Source organism: Dipodomys merriami, unplaced genomic scaffold, assembly GCF_024711535.1.
Source record: "Dipodomys merriami isolate MVZ:Mamm:240054 unplaced genomic scaffold, mDipMer1.0.p SCAF_512, whole genome shotgun sequence".
NCBI lineage: Eukaryota > Metazoa > Chordata > Mammalia > Rodentia > Heteromyidae > Dipodomys > Dipodomys merriami.
In genome coordinates, this window is record NW_027206083.1 from 493,646 (window position 1) to 517,492 (window position 23,847).

At 39.5% G+C, this 23,847-nt stretch overlaps 1 protein-coding gene across 21 annotated transcripts in view; it reads right to left on the reverse strand.

The window, feature by feature from the left end:
- The window catches only part of LOC138810943 (hepatoma-derived growth factor-related protein 2-like), a 289,960-nt gene that overhangs the window by 17,558 nt on the left and 248,555 nt on the right, over window positions 1–23,847 (reverse strand). For 18 of the 21 annotated variants that reach the window (XR_011367295.1, XR_011367293.1, XR_011367296.1 and 15 more), the window contains 4 exons: window positions 23,518–23,713; window positions 4,966–5,120; window positions 3,027–3,148; window positions 1,491–1,529 (listed from right to left, as the gene is read on the reverse strand). The gene's annotated coding sequence lies outside the window, so the exon portion shown is untranslated. The remainder of the gene's footprint in view (window positions 1–1,490; window positions 1,530–3,026; window positions 3,149–4,965; window positions 5,121–23,517; window positions 23,714–23,847) is intronic. The other 3 variants (XR_011367292.1, XR_011367290.1, XR_011367288.1) reach the window with 3 other exon arrangements.

The window sequence follows — 23,847 nt, forward strand, 5'->3', positions numbered from 1 at the left end:
TCAAAGAAGTAAACAGAGAGCCATCTTTAAAAGCACTAATATTTGGAAAATTTTCATCTGGCAGCTCTCAAACATGCTAGTCTCAGGACCTCTTAATACTCTTAAATTTTGAGAGCTCCCAAAGAGCTAATTAAAAAGGTAAGGTGGCTCAGTGGTAGAGTGCTTGCCTTGCATACATGAGGTCCTGGGTTCGATTCCTCGGCACCACATAAGTAGAAAAAGCCAGAGGTGGCACTGTGGCTCAAGTGATAGAGCGCTAGCCTTGAGCTGAAGAGCTGAGGGACAGTGCCCAGACCCAGAGTTTAGGCCCCACAACCGACAAAAAAAAATGTTAGTAGAGCCAGGAACTGGTGGCTGTCACCAGTAATCCTAGCTACACACTCAGGAGACTGAGATCTATAGATTGCTATTAAAAGCTAGCTGGAGCAGGAAAGTCAATGAGATTCTTATCTCCAATAAACTACTTAGAAAACAAAACAAAACAAAACAAAAAAAACCCAGAAGTAAAACTATAACTCAAGTGGTAGACTACAGCTCAGGATCAATGCCTAAGTGCTGAATTCAAGCCCCAGGACTGGCACAAAAATAAATAAATTAAATAAAAAATAGGGGATACACATGCATTTGCATGTGCACGCACACACACACACGAGAGAAACAGACAGATATGTTAAAAAGTAGAACTCAGCTAATGAGCAAAGCATCAGGTATTGAGTCCTAGTTTCACAACCCAAACAAAAGAAAATTTAGAACTCAAGTGCTTATGGTAGTTTTGTAAACTTAAGAACAAAAACACTGGGGATGGGAAGGTGGCTTAGTGGTAGAGTGTCTTGTATGCATGAGGCCTTGAGTTCAATTACTGAGCACCACATAAGCAGAAAAAGTTGTAAGTGGTGCTGTGGCTCAAGTGGTAGGATACTAGCACTGAGCTAAAGAGCTGAGGGTCAGCACCCAAGCCCAAAGTTTACTCCATACAACTCACCAAAAAGAAAAAAAAAGAAAGAAAAGAAACACTACTTATTAATATACACTTATTGAAAAAAAACTGTATTTTCCAAAAAAGGTAAAATTTCAGCAGAATAGTCCCATTGTTTTACATCTTTAATAAATCTCTTCATCCTTTAGCCTAATGAAAGACACCTGTATTCTCTCATCTGCTTTTATACTGTCTGTTGGGTTATGTTGTTTCAAGTATATGCAGAAAATCTACCTTACAAAGTCACTTAGTTAGAAAAGGAAGAAGTATTTTAGTTGCCTTCTCAGATTATCAATAAAGCTAATGCTGGCATACTCCTTAATATTACACTAAAACTCAACTAGTGGTCATCTCTTAAAATTTAGTTGTAATGAGATACATAGCAATGAGCCTGAAGCTATACCATAAGATTTTCTGCTTGGATGTATTAAATTAAAATCAGTTAGTCTTTTCTTTTCTTTTGCCTGTACATGATTTGCTAACATCACACATTAAATAATGGGAAAATACTCACACTGAGTCACACAAATCTTCCAAATGCTGACCAACTGTCCTGAAATCAATGAATATAGCTGTTATTATCAACACAGATTTCATCAGCATAGTCTGTAAACAGCACTGGGAAGCTACAAAGCTCAACAGAGCAATAAATACATTCTACAAAATTGAAACTTAGTTTCAATGTGTATCATGACTCATACATCGTTGCTTTTCTCGTGGTAAAGGCTCATTTCATTCACTTTTAAGAAATGTTCACCAAATAAAATTCTAGTCTCTATGACCACTTGTATACTTCAGAGTGAAAATGTCATTCCATGGCAAAGTAAATAGTTCATTTAAACACTACAAATGGGCTAGGCACTGGTGGCTCATGCTTGTAATCCTAGCTACTCAGGAAATTAAGATCTAAGGATCATGGTTCAAAGCCAGCCCAGGCAGAAAAGTCTGTGAGATTCTTATCTCCAATGAACTATTCAGAAGAAGCCAGAAGTGGTGCAGTGGTTCAAGTGGTAGAGCACTACCCATGAGCAAAAAAGCTTAGGGCAACATCCAAGCCCTGAGTTCAAGTCCTAGGACCAGCTTAAAAAAATAAGACAAAACTGAATTCATTGGATTCCACTTTCTTAAAATAGCCAATTAGCAGATAATATGTCTTAGAAATATATCTAATTAAATGTTAAAATAAAACAACCTTAAGATTCATTTGTCCAGAAATTACATTTTATACTAACTGCCACATTACCTAATTACTATAAAAAATGAGCAGCTTCAACATTCATATTTTCTAAGAGATACAGGCTTTAAATTGTGGAGGCAGGGAGGGGGAAGATTGTCACTCATGTTTTAGGTACTACCACCTTTTCTGCCTCAATTCAAGATGGGATTAAGGATCCCACAAGTCACAAGGCACAGATGAAGTATCCAGAGATATAAAGAAACATCAGCCAAACTGAGGACAAACTCTGAAAAGAGCAATCTTTAACTGTAATCACTGGCAGGGGTGTATGAACAATATCAGTATGAGGGATGCTAAGAGGAGTCTGACAGGGAACAAAAAAAGAAGACATAAGCAAGAGGCTGACGTGTCTGAACACCTAGATGGGGGAAAGTTGCAAAAAGAATTCTACATGAAAATTCTCACTGCAAAAAAGAGAGAGATGCAGGGTGCCAGTGGCTATCCTTGTCAGACTGCTACTCAGGCAGCTGAGATCTCGGGATCACAGTTGGAAGCCAGCCTAGGAAGAAAACTCCATGAGACTCCTATCTCTAATCACAAAAAATAAGCTGGAAGTAGAGGTGTGGCTCAAGTCCTTAAAGGTCTAACTTTAAGCAAAGAAGGTCAGGGACAGCAAGCAGACCTTGAGTTCAAGCCCCAGGACCAGCACAGGCATTGTGCGTGCACACACACAAACACACAAATTACTCTAGTAATAATAAATAATCTAGTAATAATATTAATAATAATAATAAATACCCTAGTAATAATAAATACTCTAGTAATAATAAATACATTGCATCTTCCCACTCCGATTCTGAATTTTCATATTACCTTTTTTCTCTTCTTCCTCTTCCTCATAAAATTCTGCTAGGGAAAATGCTTCTGAGTTGTTCTAATTCAAATATTAGAGCCTCTAATTCTTCTCCACTCAGAGAATTAAGGAAAGATTTCACCTGAATGAAAATAATAAAATATTGTGTAAATATTAATGAAAAAAATCTCATAAGGAGAAAAGACTGAAGAGCTCATGCCAGCACAGCTCTGTGTGTGTGTGTGTGTGTGTGTGTGTGTGTGTGTGTGTGTGTGTGTGTTTGTGTTGGTCCTAGGGCTTGAACTCAAGGCCTGGGGGCGTAGCTTTTGTGCTCAAGTCTAGCACTGCATTATTTGAACCACAGCACAACTTCCAGCTTTTTGGTGGTTAATTGGAGATAAAAGTCTCACAGACACTCTTATCTGAGCTGGCTTCCCACCATAATCATCAGATTTCATTCTCCTAAATAGCTAGGATTGCAGTACCCAGTAGTAATTTTTTTTTTTTTCAGATCCTGGAGCTTGACCCGGGAGCTATCCCTGAGGCTCTTTGTTCTCAAGGATAGCGGATATACACTTGGAGCTACAGCACTACTTCCAGCTTTCTGAGTTGTTTATCAAAAATAACCTGTCTGGTGTGGCTTTCAATTAACCTCAGATCTCAGCCTCCTGAGCTAGGATTAGAGCCAGAACTAATTTTTTTAATAACCGTAACACTAAAGGGTAGATATTATTGGAAAATAGACAGAATTTGTATTTCCAAAAGTAATATAGGCCAAAAGATAAATGAAAATTATCAGTGCTTAAGCATGACTTCGAAGCCCAGGCAGGAAAAGCCATGAAACTCTTATCTCCAATAAACCACCAGAATAAATACTGAAAGTGTTGCTGTGGCTCAAGTGGTAAGTGCCTGCTTGGGCTGAAGAGCTGAGGCACAGCACTCAGGGCCAGAGTATAAGCCCCAAGACCAACGAAGAAGAAGGAGAAGAAGGAGAAGAAGGAGAAGAAGGAGAAGGAGAAGAAGGAGAAGGAGGAGGAGGAGGAGGAGGAGGAGGAGGAGGAGGAGGAGGAGGAGGAGGAGGAGGAGGAGGAGGAGAAGGAGGAGAAGGAGGAGAAGGAGGAGAAGGAGGAGAAGGAGAAGAAGGAGAAGAAGGAGAAGGAGAAGAAGAAGGAGAAGGAGGAGAAGAAGGAGAAGAAGGAGAAGAAGGAGAAGAAGGAGAAGGAGAAGAAGGAGGAGAAGAAGAAGAAGGAGAAGAAGAAGGAGAAGGAGAAGGAGAAGGAGAAGGAGAAGGAGAAGGAGAAGGAGGAGAAGGAGAAGGAGAAGGAGAAGGAGAAGAAGGAGAAGGAGAAGAAGGAGAAGAAGGAGAAGAAGGAGAAGGAGAAGGAGAAGAAGAAGAAGAAGAAGAAGAAGAAGAAGAAGAAGAAGAAGAAGAAGAAGAAGAAGAAGAAGAAGAAGAAGAAGAAGAAGAAGAAGAAGAAGAAGAAAGATTGTCTTAGATTATCAGAGGAGATGAACTAACAGGAAATTATATACAAATTAGCAGCTATAACAGGCTTTTTGACACCTAAAAACCCATGACACTGGAGAAAAAACAGAAAATGAAAGACTAAAGTGAAAGAAAAGGATATCTTATACTAAGACCTCTGTTCTTTTTCTTTTTGCTTATGTGGTGCTGAGGAATCGAACCCAGGGCCTCAGGCATGCAAGGCAAGCGCTCTACCACTGAGCCACCTTCCCAGCCCTGTTCTTTTTCTATAATTTTAAGAGAAATATTTGACTTATTCACTATTTCTAACAATTAAACAGTAGGGGATATTTTTCTTCTATTATAATATTTCCAGCAACCCACATCTCCTTCAGAGACACATTTCATCTTCCAAATATACAAAGTGAAAAGAAACCATGCAACGTTTTTTCTTTGAAGACTCTTTTCAGCTGGGAGTTTGGGATTGGAATTACCTTTATTTCACTTTCTTGGGAAAGCATCGCCAGAACTTCTAGATGTTCTTGAAGTTCATCAAAGGGTAGCTCACAATGAGTTTTCTTGTCTATTTCCATGGCTACCTCATTGGAGGTCTTAGCTCTTCTTTTTCCTTGGCCTCTTACTGTAAAACCTAAAAAGAGATGGAAGCAAAGATGCAGCAAATAATAAGAGCTCAAGGGAAAGTTTTTAAGAGTGGAAAGAAGCAAAGCTAAGTTCTAGTATAAGTTCTAGTATAAAGTACTACCCTTCATTCAGCAAGTCAAATTCACTAAGGATCAGGAGCTGCATAGAAATAAAAAAGAAGCTAAACAAAATTTGATGCTAGACAGCAGCACCTAAGGAGCCACATGCATTTCCAAAAGTGGTTTCAACAGTAACCTAATAAGTAATCTTGACAGTGCTCAGGATTTTGTACTGCACTGACAGAGGCGACTGCAGAAAGAAAAGAGCTGGCTGTTTGTCTAAGCATTAGACAAACCCATAAAAAAAATCCAGCCCATAAAAAATGCCTTAATTTTATAATGCATTGATAATTCTTTACAAGAAAACACACTAACAAAGTCCCAAGGTAACAAAGGGAAAAATTCAAATTAAAAAAAAAAAAAAACACACAAACAACAGAAAACAGCAATCAAACCAGTAAAGGTAACAGTACCTGAGACAGTGCAGAATTCCGGTTCATCAAACCCTTAGTCATTTTAAATACAGGATCCCGTTCTGCTATTACATCCATTGTCTTCTTCCCAATGAATTCTAAGGCATCTAAACCCCCGCTAATAATGTCCTTTCCCTAGATAGCAACATCAATGTCATTACTACTATACTGGGAAAATACATTTGCATATATTGTGGGGGGTTTGTAGCAGTCCAGGGACTTAAAACTCAGGGCCTAGGTGATGTCTATGAGCTGTTTTCCTCAAGGATAGTACTCTACCACTTGGGGAACAGCTCCACTTCCTACTTTGTTTGCTGGTTCATTAGAGAGAAGAGTCTTGCAGATTTTCCTGCCTGGGCTGTCTTTGAACCACAACCCCAGGTCTCAACTTCCTGAAGAGCTAGGTTTACAAGCATGAACCACCAGTGCCCAACCATTTATATGTTTCAATTCTTTAAGAGTGACTTACAATACTAAGTACTGGGAAGAATGTGGAACAGCAAGGGAAATAAATACACACCGCATGTGGAACCATAGTAGGTTCTCCTCTTTGGAAAACTGGCCAGTATCTACTATGCTACATATGTGTAGTGGTTCATCAGAAGACAGCTTAATTGTACAGTGCTTGCCTAGCATGCATGAATCCCTGAGAACAATTCCTCAGTACAACAGGAAATAGCACTGTGACTCAAGTGGTAGAGTGATAGCCTTGAGCAAAAGAAGCTCAGGGACAGTGCCTGGGCCCTGAGTTCAAGCCCCAGTATTGGCCAAAAAAAAGACATAAACAAAAATATTCAGAGCAGCCGTATTTGTGATAGCTACAACACGGAAACTATTTCAATGCTTAACAACTGTGGGATAAATAAAATATAACATAGTGACAAAATGGAATACCACATCCAAAATACAACATGGTCAAATAATACAAAAATGTTGTGGAAGAAGCTAGATACAAAATGTACTATAAGTATGTAAAGTATAAAAGCAAACAAAATTAATCTAAGATAAAAGTCAGGACTATAGTTATCTTCCTAGAAGGGGCATACAGTCTCTTAAAGATTCTGAACAATGCTGGGCGCTGGTGGCTCACACCTGTAATCCTAGCTACTCAGGAGGCCGAGATCTGAGGATCGCGGTTCAAAGCCAGCCCAGGCAGGAAAGACCGATAGACTCCTATCTCCAATAAACCACGAGAAAACCGGAAGTGGCGCTGTACCTCAAGTGGTAGAGCGCTCGCCTTGAGCTGAAGAGCTGAGGGACAAAGCCCAGGCCTAGAGTTCAAGCCCCATGACCGACAAAAAAAAAAAAAAAAAAGATTCTGAACAAGTTCACATTATGAAAATTCACTGTTTTAATTTTCAGTATGAAAATTAAGAAAAAATATAAAGCATAAAGCTAAAGTATAACCAAATATTGTAGTGTAGTGCATGCCTATAATGCCAATACTCTAGAGACTAAGATATGAGTATTGTGAGTCTGAGGCGAGCCTAAGCTACATTCATATCCATTCAAGGATGCTCGGGCTACAGAGTGAAAAGAATAAAAAGAGAATCCAAAGACACAGTGTATGCCTATAATCACAGCTGCTTACAAAGTAGAGGCAGAATTGTAGTCCAAAGCCAGCACAAGCAAAACCGATGATCAGAACCAAAAACAAACTAGCTATTTCTGCTTTCTAGTTGCCATCGTATGATTGATTCTGCTTTGCCATGCCCTCCCTGCCATTTTGAACTGACATCTCTGAGAATATAGAGCAAAATAATAACTACTCCCTGTAGATAGATAGATGGATAGATAGATAGATAGATAGATAGATAGACAGACAGACAGACAGACAGACAGACAGACAGACAGACAGACAGACAGACAGACAGACAGACAGACAGATAGATAGATAGATAGATAGATAGATAGATAGATAGATAGATAGATAGACAGACAGACAGATAGATAGACAGGTAAATAGGTAGATAGATAGAGGCATGCAGAAGAAAGGACTAAGGATGTGGCTCAAGTGGTACTTCATATTGCCAAAAGAAAGAAAGAAAGGTTCCAATAGCCAGGCAATGGTGGTCTGCTGACTCGTGCCTGCAATCTTAGCTTCTCAGCTACTCTGAAGACTGAGAGCTGAAGATCATATTCGAAGCCACCCAGACAGGAAAGTCCATGAGATTCTTATTTTCAAATGACTTCTCAAAAAATTTAGGAAATAGTGCTGTGGCTCAAGTGGTAGAGTGCTAGCCTTAAGTACAGAAAGGGTCAGGGACAACACTCAAATCCTGAGTTCAAGCCCCAGGACTGGCAAAAGAAAAAAAAATATTGATCTGCACATAGTAAACATTTTTCTAAACAAGGGGAAACTATAGTCAGAAACAGATCAATGGTTGGCAAATGCTGTGAACAGACAGAAAGGTGTGGCTACAAACTGGCATGAAGGAACTCCCTCAGATAATGAAAATATTCTTATATCTCAGTGAGCCATACAAATACAGAAAATATTCTGTATCTGTGCATCACAATATACTGTGATTATACAGTATTAACATAACCATTATTTCTCAACACAAAGGCATATTGCAGAAAAAAAGTTTTACTGTATGAAAATTATAGCTCAACTTTGTCCTAAAAGACTATGCTGATTCTTAGTATGGGAATCAATATACATTACAAAGATGAGTATGTTTCAAGAATAATTAGTTCTGTTTACCTTTAAAAATCTTATACTAGATCAACTAGTACACCAAGTAATTTAACTATATTATATCAAACACTCTATTATGGAGAGAACTTTTGCTTTCAAGTTCTACACTTGCCTTCCTATACAGCAACTAGAAAACCAGACAAAAAAGAAGAAAGAACTATTTTTAGATACTACACAAAAAGACAAAAAAAAACCACTTTGGTCCAGGAGAAAAGAGAAACAAAGTCAACCCCACAGCTGGGCTTTCTGCCTAGAGAAAAGTTCCAAACCCCAACACACAGAGGAGAACCTACAGACAACAGAACACTCACAGGCAATGTAAGTCAGGGATAAAGTCTGGTATCAGGTAAGGCTGAAGCAGCTACCACTTTAAAGTCAAAAAACTTCAGAGGATACAGCTATATAAGTAAAATTTTCCAAGAATCTACAGATGTGCTGATTTGTCTTTATCTGAGTAATACACTGTTCAAACACTAGGTAACGTCACACAGTTGGGAGAAGAACTAGCATAAGTAGTAAGCAACACAATCCCCATAGCTCAAGCTATGCTGAAACATCTGGTTTTTAAACAACCAAAGTGAACAGATTTCACTGAAAACCTGAGGAATAAGAGTGAATTCAGAGGAATCAGGGCGCAGCAGTAAAGATAAACTAGTCCTTAAGATTGAAGGCTAAAAGGCATACAATGGAAGAAACAAAGCCTCTTCAACCACTGGTGTTGGGAAAAGTGGGCGGCCACATGCAGAAAAGTAAAAGTGGACCCCAGCCTATCACCATGCACCAACATCAACTCAAAATGAATTAAAGATCTTAACATTAAACCTGAATCTCTGAAACTACTGCAGGACAGAGTAGGAGAGACACTTGAACTTATAGGCACAAGAAGAAACTTCCTGAACAGAGTCCCAGAGTCACAACAAATTAGGAGAGTGACTCGACAAATGGGACTACCTTAAAATAAAAAGCTTCTGCACAGCTAAAGCTATCGCAACCAAGCTAAAAAGACAACCAACTAATTGGGAAAAATATTTACCAGCAATATATCAAACAAGGGGTTAATATCCAGTATATACAGGGAACTCAAGAAACTAATCCCAGGGGAAGGGGAAAAACAAGTCGTTTAAATGAGGATACAGGAGGACCCGTTGCAACAATGAGAAGTACAAATTGTTATGTCAAAAAAGAACTTTACAACTTGGGGGGGGCGGGGAGATTTGGTGATGGGGCCGGGGGGAGGATGGGAAGGGATGGGTAGGGGAAACAAAGGAGGAGGCTACAATGCTTGATAAGAAATGTACTCATTATCTTGCCCATGTAATTTTAACCCCTCTGTACAGTATTTTCACAATAAAAAATAAATTAAAAAAAAAAAGAAACTAATCCCTCTCAAACCTAACAAACCAATTACTAAATGGACAAGGGAATTAAAGAGAGACTTCTCAGATGAAGAGATAAAAAATGGCAAAGAAACACATGAGGGAATGTTCACCATCCCTGGTGGTGAAGGAAATGCAAATAAAGACAACCATGAGATACCACCTTACCCCAGTCAGAATGTCCCACATCCACAAATCAGCCAATGACAAATGCTGAAGGGGACGTGGAGAAAGAGGAACCCTATTACACTGCTGGTGGGAATGTACACTTATACAACCACTTTGGAAAGCAGTCTGGAGGGTCCTCAAAAAGCTAAATATTGACCTCCCTTATGACCCAGTCATACCACTTCTAGGCATCTATCCTGAACAACAGGAACCAGTATACAAGGACACATGCACCTCCACTTTACTGCAGCACTGTTCACAATAGCTAGGATATGGAAACAAACCAGATGCCCCACCACAGATGAATGGATCCAAAAATTGTGGTATCTATACACAATGGCATATTATGTAGCCATTAGAAATGACAAAATAATGACATTTGCAGGGAAATGGATGGAGCTAGAAGAAATCATGTTGAGCGAGGTAAGCCAAAAGCAAAGAGACAAATGGTGTATGGTGTCCCTGATAAGTGGATGTTAAATCCAAAATGTTAGCTGATACAACAAAATTAACAAGACTTAAGAAACAAAGAACTGGAGAGGTTCCGGGAAGATGGCGGAGGAGAAGCTGGAATCTGAACAAGCTCTCGCATAGAAAGCAGTTTTAGAGTTCCAGTGAACAGGACTAAGCCAGAGAATCACACCAAGTGTGCCATCACAGGACAGAGAGTTAGACAACAGAGGGGAAGCCAAGGAAACACATCAGCTGCAGCTGCGGCGGCAGGGTCGCGGCGGCGACCACTGCTGCGGGGTCATACCTGAGACACAGAGAGTCCGGGACGAAGGAGCCGGACGCAGCGGACGAGCGGATTCTACTCAACACCAACAAGAACCGACAAGGAGCGGACATCTTCATCCTGCTGTTTGCAGACCAGAGACGACCCAGGATCCAAGACTCGGCGTGAGTACAAGCCCGACGTCCTCACTCCTTCTCAGGGAGCAGAGGAGGGAAGGCCACCCCTCCCCCCCCCAGCACCGGTGATCTCCATCTTGGATACCGACAAAGCTCGGAGGAGCTGCTAGCTCCAGCTCAGGCCTTGGAATAAAACGAGTCATTTAGCAGGTCACAAGAACTTAACGGCGAAGTGACCTGCCAGACTCAGCTCCATCCAGGGAAAAGTCACCCAGCTCAGGCGCCAGCCATTGGAGTGCCTTGACTCACAGGGTAACCAGAGCCAGAGGCTGCCCCTCCCTCTAGCAGCCACCACAATCAATTGAAAAACAGAAACCCTGAGAATGGCTCCAGGCTGGGCGCTGTGAGCTTTATCACAAAATAGCCCCAGGGAAAAGCTACTGTGTGTTGAAAGGCCTCAACTCTACCCAGAACCTAGCCTCATCACCACATCCCCCTCTTTTGTGATTCTCAAAGCAGATCACCCTCCCAGAAAACTAACCTGGGAGGGGGATCTCAAAATCTTGGGTAAAGCAGAGCATTTTTCTGCCTCTTCCAACCAACCGACTTAAGAAACCAATCAAGCCACAGGACCTCAAGCTGACCAGAGACTCCAACAAGAGACTGGTTACAGACAAAAGGGAGATACAGGATTCTTCCCACTCCTCCCCCCCCAAAAAAAAAAAATCAAAAGACTTTTTTTTCTTTTTTTCTTTTTTTTTCTTCTTCTTCTTTTCTTTTTTTTGCTTGTTTTTTGTTTTTTGTTACCATATATATATATATTTTTTTTTCCCTTCTAAAACTTTTATTAATCTTTAATTTTTGCCTCTTCTGAAAAAATAATTGTTTTCCAGTAACTTTTTTTTTCTCATCTTATAATTTTTATTTTAGGAATATGTGAATGAGCGTTTTCCTTTCTTTTCTGTCTTCTTTCTCTTTTTCTTTCTTTCTTAATTATCTTTTTGTTTTTTGTCTAGCTCTACTGAACTTCTGATCTTTTCTTCTCCCTTTCCCATCCTTAAAGTTTTTCACATCTCCTCTATGTCCCTCCCCTTCTCTGAACATATTCACATTCCTCTCTAAATAGACGGTTTTTAACCTCTATAATAACATTAATTTTTATGTTTCTATTTTTTTCTGGTCTCTCTTCATTCCCCTTTCCATCTCTTCTTTTTCTCTCTCTCTCTACTTGCATCCTACCCAACCCATTTCCTGCATTGTGATTAGGACATAGTTAACTCTCCCTGTGCCTCCCCACACCAATCTATTCCTATTTTTTACCCACATCTCTCCCTAATCCTAATAATTTCTGGTTTTCCAAATTCTTTTCTGTGGTTCGAAGTCTAACATATAGTTGTTTGATGTTGAATAGATTGTACCTGTAGACTATTGACTGTACAAAGGCAAACTTTGGTTGATGGTTGCCTTAAGATAGTGTTCTAGCACAAAACTGGTGCAATCTTCATCTCAAATGGGCCGAGTAAGCCGGAAAAACACAAGAAAAATGGCAAATTCGGGTATCTCAATTCCCAATCTTGATAATCAGGGATTAGAACAGATAAAGAATAATCCAGAGGAGAGTTCCCAAATAGCTCTACAAACACTAATAGCAAACATGATAAATGAGAAGTTTGACAATGTACAAAGGACTCTGTATGAGCGTGATAGGGAGAGAGAGGAGGCATCCCAGAAGTTTATACAGGAATATCATAAGCGTGAGGATGGTACTCAAAAACTGATACAGGATTTGCGTGAACAACTTGAGAATACTCAAAGAGAAAGGGAGGAATGGCATGAGCAGGCAGAGAACACTCAAAGAGAACTGCAGGAATCCCACGAATGGGAGGAAAGAGAACTGCAGGAATCCCACAGACGGGAGGAAGCTAATCAAAGAGTAATTCAGGAATTGAGAGACCAGGTAGAGAATACACAAAGATCACTAAAGGCATTCATGGAATCCATTAACAAAGAGCTGAAGGAAGTCACGGAGACCACAAAGGGAATGCTGAATGGAACCCAACAGAAGGAATGGGAGTCCAAAGAAACCATAACCAATCAACTAAGTGATTTGAGAACAAACACTGAACACCAAATTAAGGAAGTAAAGAAATTCATACAAGACCTAAAACAGAGCTTCAACAAAGAACTTGAAGCCATCATAGCTGACCAATTAGAAGGAAAAGAGATAAAAAACAAAGTAGAGAGTCTTGACAGCAGGTTAGACCATGCAGAAGATCGAATCTCAGGGATTGAAGACAGCCTAGATATTATAGAGAAAGAACATACAACCATCCAAGACAAGTCCAAGAAATATGATAGGTCTATCCAACACCTGGAAGACACCATCAGAAGGCCCAATCTAAGGATAATGGGTGTAGAGGAGCACCTAGAAACAGAAGTTAATGGTCTAGGAAATTTGTTTATCAGGATCCTAGCAGAGAACTTCCCAAATATACAAAAAGATAGGCCTATTCAGATACAAGAAGCTTTTAGAACCCCAAATAGACCAGACCAGAATAGGACATCCCACCGTCACATTATAATCCACACAGGATCAACCCAGACCAAGGAAAAGATCCTTAAAGCTGTCAAGGAGAAAAGGGTAATCACCTATAAAGGGAAACCAATTAGAATTACCTCAGATTTCTCAGCAGAGACAATCAAAGCAAGAAGAGCCTGGAAGGACGTATGCCATGCCCTAAAAACAAACAACTATCAACCAAGAATACTGTACCCAGCTAAACTCTCCTTCATAACTGAAGGCCAAATAAAAACCTTCCAGAGCAAAGAAAAATTGAAACAATACATCTCCACCAAACCAACCCTACAAAAGATTCTTAAAGATGTCCTACACATAGAAAACCAACAAGACCTCAACAAAGGCCAAGAAACTGCACCCAAACTGAGAATCCAAGAACCTTAGGAAGAACCCAGTTTTCGCAGCCCCCAAGAAGGTGGATAACATGGCAGGAACTCCCAAATACCTCTCAGTCCTATCTCTTAACGTTAACGGACTGAACTCTCCAATTAAGCGACATAGACTGTCTAGTTGGATTAAAAAACAAGACCCTTCTATCTGCTGCCTGCAGGAGTCACATCTTGCCCGTAAAAACAAACACATTTTCAATGTTAAAGGCTGGAACAAAATCTACCAAGCAAACGGCCCTCATAAACAGGCGGGAGTTGCAATCCTAATATCAGATAAAATAGACTTCAAATTAAAAATCGTGAGAAGAGATAAAGAAGGTCGCTACATACTAATTAAAGGATCTCTCCTTCAGGAGGATATTACAATTCTAAATATCTATTCGCCAAACAATGGAGCACCCAAATTTATCAAAGAAACACTACTTTCCCTCAAATCCCATATAGATCCAAAGACATTAATTGTTGGGGATTTTAACACACCACTCTCCCCACTAGATAGATCAACTCGGCAAAAACTCAACAGAGAAACCGCAGATCTAAACAGCTGCATAGATCAACTAGACTTAACAGACATTTACCGAACATTTCACCCAGCAGCATCAGAATACACGTTCTTCTCAGCAGCACATGGAACGTTTTCTAAAATAGACCACATTTTAGGCCACAAAGCAAACGTCTAAATTCAGAAACATTGAAGTTATACCTTGCATTCTCTCTGACCACAAGGGAATAAAATTAGAACTCAACACCAAAAGCCACCAAAGAAAGTCCGGTATCACATGGAGGCTGAACAACACACTGCTGAATCATGAGTGGGTCATGGAAGAGATTAGAAAGGAAAATCAAATGTTCATGCTATTCAACAAAAATGAACACACAAATTACCAGCTCCTCTGGGACACAGCAAAGGCAGTACTCAGAGGCAAGTTTATAGCTCTGAGCTCCTACATCAACAAATTGGAGAGATCTGAAACTAACAATTTAATGACACATCTAAACCTCCTTGAAAAAGAGCAGCAAGATAAACCCCAATCCAGTAGATGGAAAGAAATAATCAAAATTAAATCAGAATTAAATGAATTAGAATCCAAAAAAACTATAGAAAGAATCAACAAAACAAAGAGTTGGTTCTTCGAAAAACTTAACAAAATTGACAGACCCTTAGCAAACCTTATCAGAAAAAGGAGAGAACACACCCAAATTAATAAACTCAGAGATGAGAATGGAAACATCACCATGGAAACAACCAAGATTCAGAACATTATAAGGGAATAATTCTCAAAACTTTATGCTAATAAGTTTGAGAACTTGACAGAAATGGACCTTTTGCTAGCAAATATTGACATGCCAAAACTGAACCAAGATGAGTTAAACCAGCTTAACAGGCCCATATCAAGCATTGAAATAGAAAGAGCAATAAGAGACCTCCCAACTAAGAAAAGTCCAGGACCAGATGGTTTTACAGCGGAATTTTACAAGGCCTTCAAAGCAGAGCTCACACCAATACTCCTCCAACTCTTCAATGAAATTGAAAGAGAAAGCTCACTACCGAACACATTCTATGAAGCCATCATAACCCTCATCCCAAAACCAGGCAGGGACTCATCAAAGAAAGAGAACTATAGACCCATTTCTTTGATGAACATTGATGCAAAACTTCTCAACAAAATTTTGGCCAATCGACTTCAACAATTCATCCAAAAAATCATACACCATGATCAAATAGGATTCATTTCAGGGATGCAAAGCTGGTACAATATACGCAAATCAATTAATATTATTCATCACATCAACAGGAGCAAGAATAAGAACCACATGGTTATCTCAATAGATGCAGAAAAAGCATTTGACAAGATCCAACAACCCTTTATGATGAAGGTTCTGGAAAAATTAGGAATCCATGGATCATTCCTCAATACAATAAAGGCTGTATATGACAAACCTACAGCCAGCATTATACTCAATGGTGAAAAACTAAAGCCATTTCCTCTTAACTCAGGAACAAGACAAGGATGCCCACTCTCTCCACTTCTCTTCAATCTAGTATTAGAATGCCTAGCTACAGCAATAAGACAAGATGCAGACATAAAGGGGATCCAAATAGGGAAAGAAGAAATAAAACTCTCCCTCTTTGCAGATGACATGATCTTGTATTTAAAGAATCCCATAGACTCCACTCCCAAATTACTCAAGCTGATTCAAAACTTTGGCAAAGTAGCAGAGTATAAAATTAACCCCCAAAAATCAATGGCTTTTCTATATGCCAACAATGAGAAAAGTGTGGCTGAAATTAGGAAAGCAACTCCATTTGTAATAGCCCCACAAAAAATAAAATACCTAGGAATTAACTTAACCAAAGAAGTGAAAGACCTCTATGATGAAAACTTTAAAATCTTGAAAAAGGAAATCAACACAGAACTTAAAAAATGGCAAAACCTCCCATGCTCCTGGATTGGCAAGATTAACATCGTGAAAATGGCAATACTTCCCAAGGCTATCTACAAATTCAACGCGATACCTATCAAAATTCCACCCTCATTCTTCAAGGAAATAGAAGAGGCAATCCCAAAATTCATATGGAACAATAAAAGACCCCGAATAGCAAAAACGCTCCTCAACGGAAAGAACACTGCTGGAGGAATATCAATACCAAATTTCAAACTCTACTATAAAGCCATAGTAATCAAAACAGCTTGGTATTGGCATAAGAACAGACCTCAGGACCAATGGAATAGAATTGAAAACCCAGAAATGAACCTACAGACCTATAGCCATCTAATCTTCGATAAGGAAGGTAAAACAATAGAATGGAAGAAAGACAGCCTCTTCAGTAAATGGTGCTGGCAAAATTGGTTAACTACATGTAGAAAACTAAAGCTAGATCCTTATATATCACCCTGCACCAGAATCAACTCCAAATGGATCAAAGACCTTGAACTCAAAGCAGACACTCTGAAAACATTACAGGATGGAATAGGAGAAACCCTAGGACTCCTTGGCTCAGGCCGAAATTTTCTGAATAGAGACCCGGAAGCACAACAAATCAAAGAAAGGTTGGACAAATGGGATTGCATAAGGTTGCAGAGCTTCTGCAGGGCAAATGACAATAGAAAGCCCACCGATTGGGAGAAGATCTTTACTAGCCATACAACAGACAAGGGTCTCATATCTAAAATATACTTGGAACTCAAAAAATTAAACCACCCAACAACAAATCCTCAAAGAAACAACTGCCCAATAAATAAGTGGGTGAAAGACTTAAAGAGAAACTTCTCTGAAGAAGAAAGAAGGATGGCCAATAGACACATGAAGAAATGTTCAACATCCCTAGCCATCAAAGAAATGCAAATCAAAACAACATTGAGATATCACCTCACTCCAGTTAGAAAAGCAAAAATCAAGAACTATAACAACAACAGATGCTGGAGGGGATGTGGACAGAAAGGAACCTTACTTCATTGTTGGTGGGAATGTAAACTTGTTCAACCACTTTGGAAAGCAGTATGGAGGTTCCTCAAAAGACTTCACATAGATCTCCCCTATGATCCAGCAATCCCACTTTTGGGCATTTACCCAAATGTATACAAACAAGACCACACTAAAGCTACCAGCACAACTATGTTTATTGCAGCATTATTTACCATAGCTAAGATATGGAACCAAGCCAGATGCCCCTCAGTAGATGAATGGATCGAGAAAATGTGCTATATATACACAAAGGAATTCTATGCCTCCATCAGAAAGAATGACATTTCCCCATTTGTTAGGAAATGGAAAGGTTTGGAAAAAATTATATTAAGTGAAGTAAGCCAGGCCCAAAGAAGCATAGGTCCCATGTTTTCCCTTATTTGCAATATCTAGTATAGGTATGAGTCAAGCGGAAAAGGTCAGATAATGTGATATTAGGAAAATGAACCCTTAAATATGTATTTTAATGTTTTCGTTTCTTTCATGCATGTGTTTCTAATGCATTTATAAGATTATTTCTTTGTTGCTTTGTATGTCCCTCCCCCACAGTGTAACCCCCGCTTTCACTATATTTGATGTCAATATAACATGTGGAGGAGATGGGGATAAACAAGTCGTTTAAGGATTCAGGTGGACCTGTTGCAACAATGAGAAGTACAAAATGTCATGTCAAAACCAACTTTACAATGTCGGTGTGGGGGGGGGGCGGGGGGTATCATTGGGGGGGGAGGGGGGAGGCTGGGAAGGGAGGTGAAGGGTAAACAAAGGAGGAGGCTGCAATGCTTGGTAAGAAATGTATGCATTATCCTGCCCATGTAATTGTAGCCCCTCTGTACAGTATGTTCTCAAATAAAATAAAATTAAATTAAAAAAAAAAAAGAAACAAAGAACTTCCACTCATCTGGTCAAACCACTACTAAATAACTCCATGCTGCTGATCACATGTATGGTATATATGTGTACACCAGAGGAGAACCAGGAAGATGACACAGAACTAGAGGGAATCAGGGAAAAACATACAACAGCGGGACCCATCAGCTGCACAGGACATTGACCAAAATGAACTAAGCAACTTAATGGCAATTATGGGAGGGTGGGAACAAATGGGAGAGGGAACAGCTGATACTATGCAAAACAAAAGAAATGTACATACCACCCAATGCGGAAGAAATGACTGTATCACAAAGCTCATAGAACTCATAAATGTTATACCGTAATAGACGATTTGTTCCAGGAAAGTTAGAATGTGTTTGTGACTTTAACAGCATCACTATCCCACAATACTGTGAAATTGGGGAAATTATGTAATCAATCACAATAAAAAAATAAAAATTAAAAAAAAAGATTGAAGTCCACACTAGACTCCCTCTAAACAAGCCTAACAGAGAAGGAAATGGTGACACTGTCCAAAAAGAAATGTACTCTTAGCAGGGCACCAGTGGCTCACACCTGTAATCCTAGCTACTCAGGAAGCTGAGATCCGAGGATTGTGCTTCAATGCCAGTCTGTGAGACTCTTATCTCCAATAAACCATCAGAAAACTACAAGTGGCATTGTGGCTCAAGTAGTAGAGCACTAACTAGCCTTGAGCTCTAGAGGTGAGAGGCAGCGCCCAGGCCCAGAGTTCATGTCCATGACTGATAAAAAAGAAATGAACTCTTTACCCACCTTATATAACTGTAACCCGTATCTTTTAGTAACAGTTAAAAAGTTTTTAAGTATGAATCTGAATTGGGAAAGCAGGACAGGGTCACTGGTGACTCATGCCTATGGTCCTAGCTACTCTGGGCTGAGATCTAAAGATCACAATGGAAAGCCACCAGGGCAGAAGAGTCTGTGAGACTTTCATCTCCATTTATTTATCCGGCAAAAACGAGAGGCAGGGTTCAAGTGCCAGCTGTGGAGGAGGGAGACAAGGTAGACTGTGAAGACGGAATTCAAGCTCCAGTGCCAGAACATACACATTAAAAAAGAAAGAGGCTGGGCACCGGTAGCTCACAACCATAATCCTAGCTCACAACCATAATCCTAGCTACTCAGCCTTGAGCAAAAAGGTCAGGAACAGCACCCAGGCCCTGACTTCAAGCTCCAGGAACATCACACACACAGACACACACACACAGACACAGACACACACACACACACACACACACACACACACACACACACAGACACAGACACACACACACACACACACACACACACACACACACACACACACACACACACACAGCAGAAGACAACATCCTTAAAGGAACATGACAAAATTGCAAAAAAGATACCAAGTGATTTCATTGGTATCTTTTATCTCAAACTTCTAAAAAAAACCCATCTCCGGTATACTTTCTTTCACAGTGAAATTAATGCTTAGAAATTTTAGATGGGAAAGACGTTAGGATGAAAAAGCCACCCATTCTATTCTGGTACACTTAATATTCAACTAAAATCTAAGTCCATAAAACTTCCACTGAGTAGTGGGAGTTCTCTACTCATGAGACACAAGTAAACACAACCTAAATTCTGTTCTCCATGCTAGTCTTCAAAGGTATAAAAAAAGGTGTATTCTCCCTATCTCCTTTCCTTAGATTTTCATATTCATGATCCATTAACTCTCTAACTTTTTAAGACATTAATACTAGCCACTCTTCCCAGGGTTCTCCATGATTTTTATTCCCCTTCTAAAACATGGCTCTGAATGACAAATATCCTTCAAGTCTTATGAAATCACTGCTGTTTACTATCCAAACATACTTCTAACTCCTGTTTTCCTTGTCCACTAAAAGCAATTCCTGATAAAAATTTCTGAAAATGCCAACACTTTAATCTTCCAACATCTCAAAGCATCAGAGTTAGACATTAAACCATTCTAGCTGCTGGGAGCATGAGGAGAAATGAAACTTCCTGTCTCTGTAACTCCTGAATTTGAGCTTATCTGTTTGAGAATACCATACCTGCACTCACAGCATGATCTGACAACAATTACAAAATCATAAAGAACCCAACAAATAAAAGTGAAGATACCAGGCCCCTACATTCGCCAAAATAACATGCAATACTCTATTTGTAGAGTTCTTCAGGGAGAAAAATAAATTCATTTTTAAACACATAGTGTGTTAGTCACAGACAAAGTAGCCTCACTTATGCAAGCATCATTAAGAACAGTGCCTCATATATGGAGTAATTTGCCATGTCCCATGAAGTTATCTCTCCATTCTACTGACCCATGCACTATGGACCCGAAAGTAGGTCAATCCAGTTCTCTCTTAGGTATTCACAAGTAGTGATAGTGGAACCTATTAGTATCTGATAGGTATGTATGCCAAGACACAATATAACTCTGAAGATGGAGAAAGACAGGTAGAATAAATCTCCTTCCAGAGAAAAATGATAGAGATGAGCACAGAGTATTAAATGAGAAACAATAAGGGCTATGAGAGATGAAGAAAACAAACTGGTTTTTCAAAACTTTTCCATATGGATTAGAAGTGCAGGTTTCCTTTTGATCAATACAAACTTTCAAGACTAAACCTTGGCACAGGCCAAATTTTTCTTAAAAGAGACCCAGAAACACAACAAATCAAAGAAAGATTGGACAAATGGGATTGCATGAAATTGCAGAGCTTCTTGCATGGCAAAGGACATAGTTAGCAAGATCAATAGAAAGCCCATGGATGGGGAGAAGTACTTCACTAGCCATACAACAGACAAGGGTCTCATATCTAAAATATACCTGGAACTCAAAAAATCAAATCCTCCAAAAATAAATCCTCAAAGAAACAACTACCCAATAAATAAGTGGGTTAAAGACTTAAAGAGAAACTTCTCTGAAGAGGAAATAAGAATGGCCAATAGACACATCAAGAAATGCTCAACCACCCTAGCCATAAAAAAATGGCAAATCAAAACAACATTGAGATACCACCTCACCCCAGTTAGAATGGCTAGAATCAAGAACTCTAATAACAACAGATGCTGGAGGGGATATGTACAGAACCCTACTGCATTTTAGTGGGAGTGTAAACTTGTTCAACCACTTTGGAAAGTAGTATAGAGGTTCCTCAAAAGACTACATAGAGCTCCCCTATTACCCAGCAATCCTATTTTTGGACATATACCCAAATGATCACAAACAAGACCATCCTAAAGCTATCAGCACAACTATGTTTACTGCAGCATTATTTACCATAGCTAAGATATGGAACCAACTCAGATGCCCCTCAGTAGATCAAGAAAATGCAAAAAAAAAATAGAAAAAAGGCTAGAATGTACCTCAGCTCAATGGCAAAACCTTGTCTAGCTAGTGCAACAACGTGGGTTCAATGCCCAGTTATCAAAAAACAAAAGGCAGAAAAACAATCAAACAAACAAAGAACAAAAGGCAAAAAAATAGCCCTAAATGAACAAAAATACTTTTTGGTCCTGACAGATTTAAATTCACCTAGCCCTGGTTGCCAAACAAAGTGCTAAGCAATTCTTATATTCAACATATATGACGATATAATTTTAATACATAGAAGTCCTTGAAATTACTTCAGAGGCAGAGTAGAGGGATATGAGCAGTTCCAAGACACAGATCTCTAACTGGCAGCTGGATTCACAAGACAACACACCACACCAGTAGAATGTCCCCATGTCCTTAGTATCAAAATTGCACAAGCTAGCTACTGAATCCAAAGTATCCTAGGACTTAATGTTTCCATATATAGACCTCCAGCATGTTTGACTTCAGCTGAAATCTCACTGGAACTAGGGATCCCAAGGGAAGTCTCTGCCTTTTCAATGATATTTGAAGTATCTTGTCCTAAAGAAAAATCAAAATGTGTTGCTCTTTATTACCCAAACTAAACAAACTAAATTTCAAAAATGTAATATCAAAGTCCATGTGTCTAAAATCATGATAGCTATAAGACAGTTTATTTTTAACAATTAGGGTTATTAATCCTTGGAAATATCTCCTTAGTATAACATTTTTTATACAAAAACTCTGATACAACATCACTAAAGAACAGACATTTATAGCAATTCCTAGACTTCATTCTAATAAGAAAATGCTAACAATTCTACATGCGATGTCTATCATCTATCTCATGATCACTTGTCTTCAAACAATAAATCCCTTGAACAAATGTAGAAGGAGATTTATTAACAAAGTCCCTTGTAACAATGTAAACGAACACAGACAGTCATGAAGTGACTGATGATCTTACACACAGTGGCTAATGTAGCTGAGCCTGAGGAGAGCAAGGACTTGTTCCAGGTGCCCCAATATCCCCATCTGGCCTGGGATATATCTTTGGAAAGTTTCCTACTGTCCCAGTAAATGATCGGGGGAGGGAAGACACTAGAAAGTATGAAAGGGCTGGGAAGGTGGCTCAGTGGTAGAGCGCTTGCCTTGCATGCCTGAGGCCCTGGGTTCGATTCCTCAGCACCACATAAGCAAAAAGGAAAAAACTGGAAGTGGCGCTGTGGCTCAAGTGGTAGACCGCTAGCCTTGAGCTGAAGAGCTGAGGGACAGCGCCCAGGCCCAAGAGTTCAGGCCCCACGACCGGACCCAAAAAAAAAAAAAAAAAAGAAAGTATGAAAAATTAGAGAGAAATAGTATAATATACGTAAGTTATCTAATTATTAGCCAAAGTATGGGGAACCAAATAATATTTGCTTAATGCACTGCTTGACTGACAGACACTTGCATGTTTTCATCATGTAGGCACCATGCAGCAAAGGTAATTACTGCTGATGGCATTTATAGAACTGAAAAACTATTATTTACGGTTGTAAAAACAAGTAAAGAAGTTCAATCCTAAATTAGCATTGAGCTCGAGTCTCTTAACCCCAACTTCTTTTTCCTTGTACCAGGGCCTCACACGTTTGGTTTGCTTGCTCGTGACTGGCACTCTACCACTTGAGCCATACCTCTAGTGTAGCATTTTGCTGAAATTTAGTTGGAAATTGAATCTGCATTTCATCTGGACCTAAGCATCCTCAGGAGCTAGGATTACTGGTGTGAGCCAGGGGTACCAGGTTAACCCCAATATTTTTAAATCCCAATATTTTATAGAGATTCTAGCTGGGCACCAGAGGCTCACACCTGTTTTCCTAGCTACTCAGGAGGCTGAGTATCTGAGATCTGAAGATCACAGTTCAAAGCCAGCCCAGGCAGGAAAGTTCATGAGACTCTTATCTCCAATAAACCATTAGAAAACCAGAAGTGGTGCTGTGGTTTAAGTGGTAGAGTGCTCACCTTAAGTTGAAAAGCACAGGGACAGCGCCCAAGCGCAGAGCTCAAAGCCCCATGACCCACAAAAAAATAGAGATTCTAGTCAGTGGCTGTCTGTAATACCTGAAAAGGGAGAACTTCTGAAGTCTCAGGGTCCCTGGAAGACCCAACATCTGGTCTTTTCAACTGGGCACTACAGCTTCCATTAACTTTCTTGATTGGCATGTTGGTCAACAGATTCATTAGTCTTCACAGACTCAGAATTCTCCACTGACTCCCAGTTTCCATCTTCAGTTATCACTGGAGTCTCAAGGATCATCTTTATCAGAAAGCCCAAGGGAAAAAAGTGATTGAGGTCAGCTTTTTTAGTATACATTATTTGTCTAAATCTTTTGACACTTTCACAGAGTCACAGGCAGGAACATTAGTAAATTAATACAGACAAGATCCCAC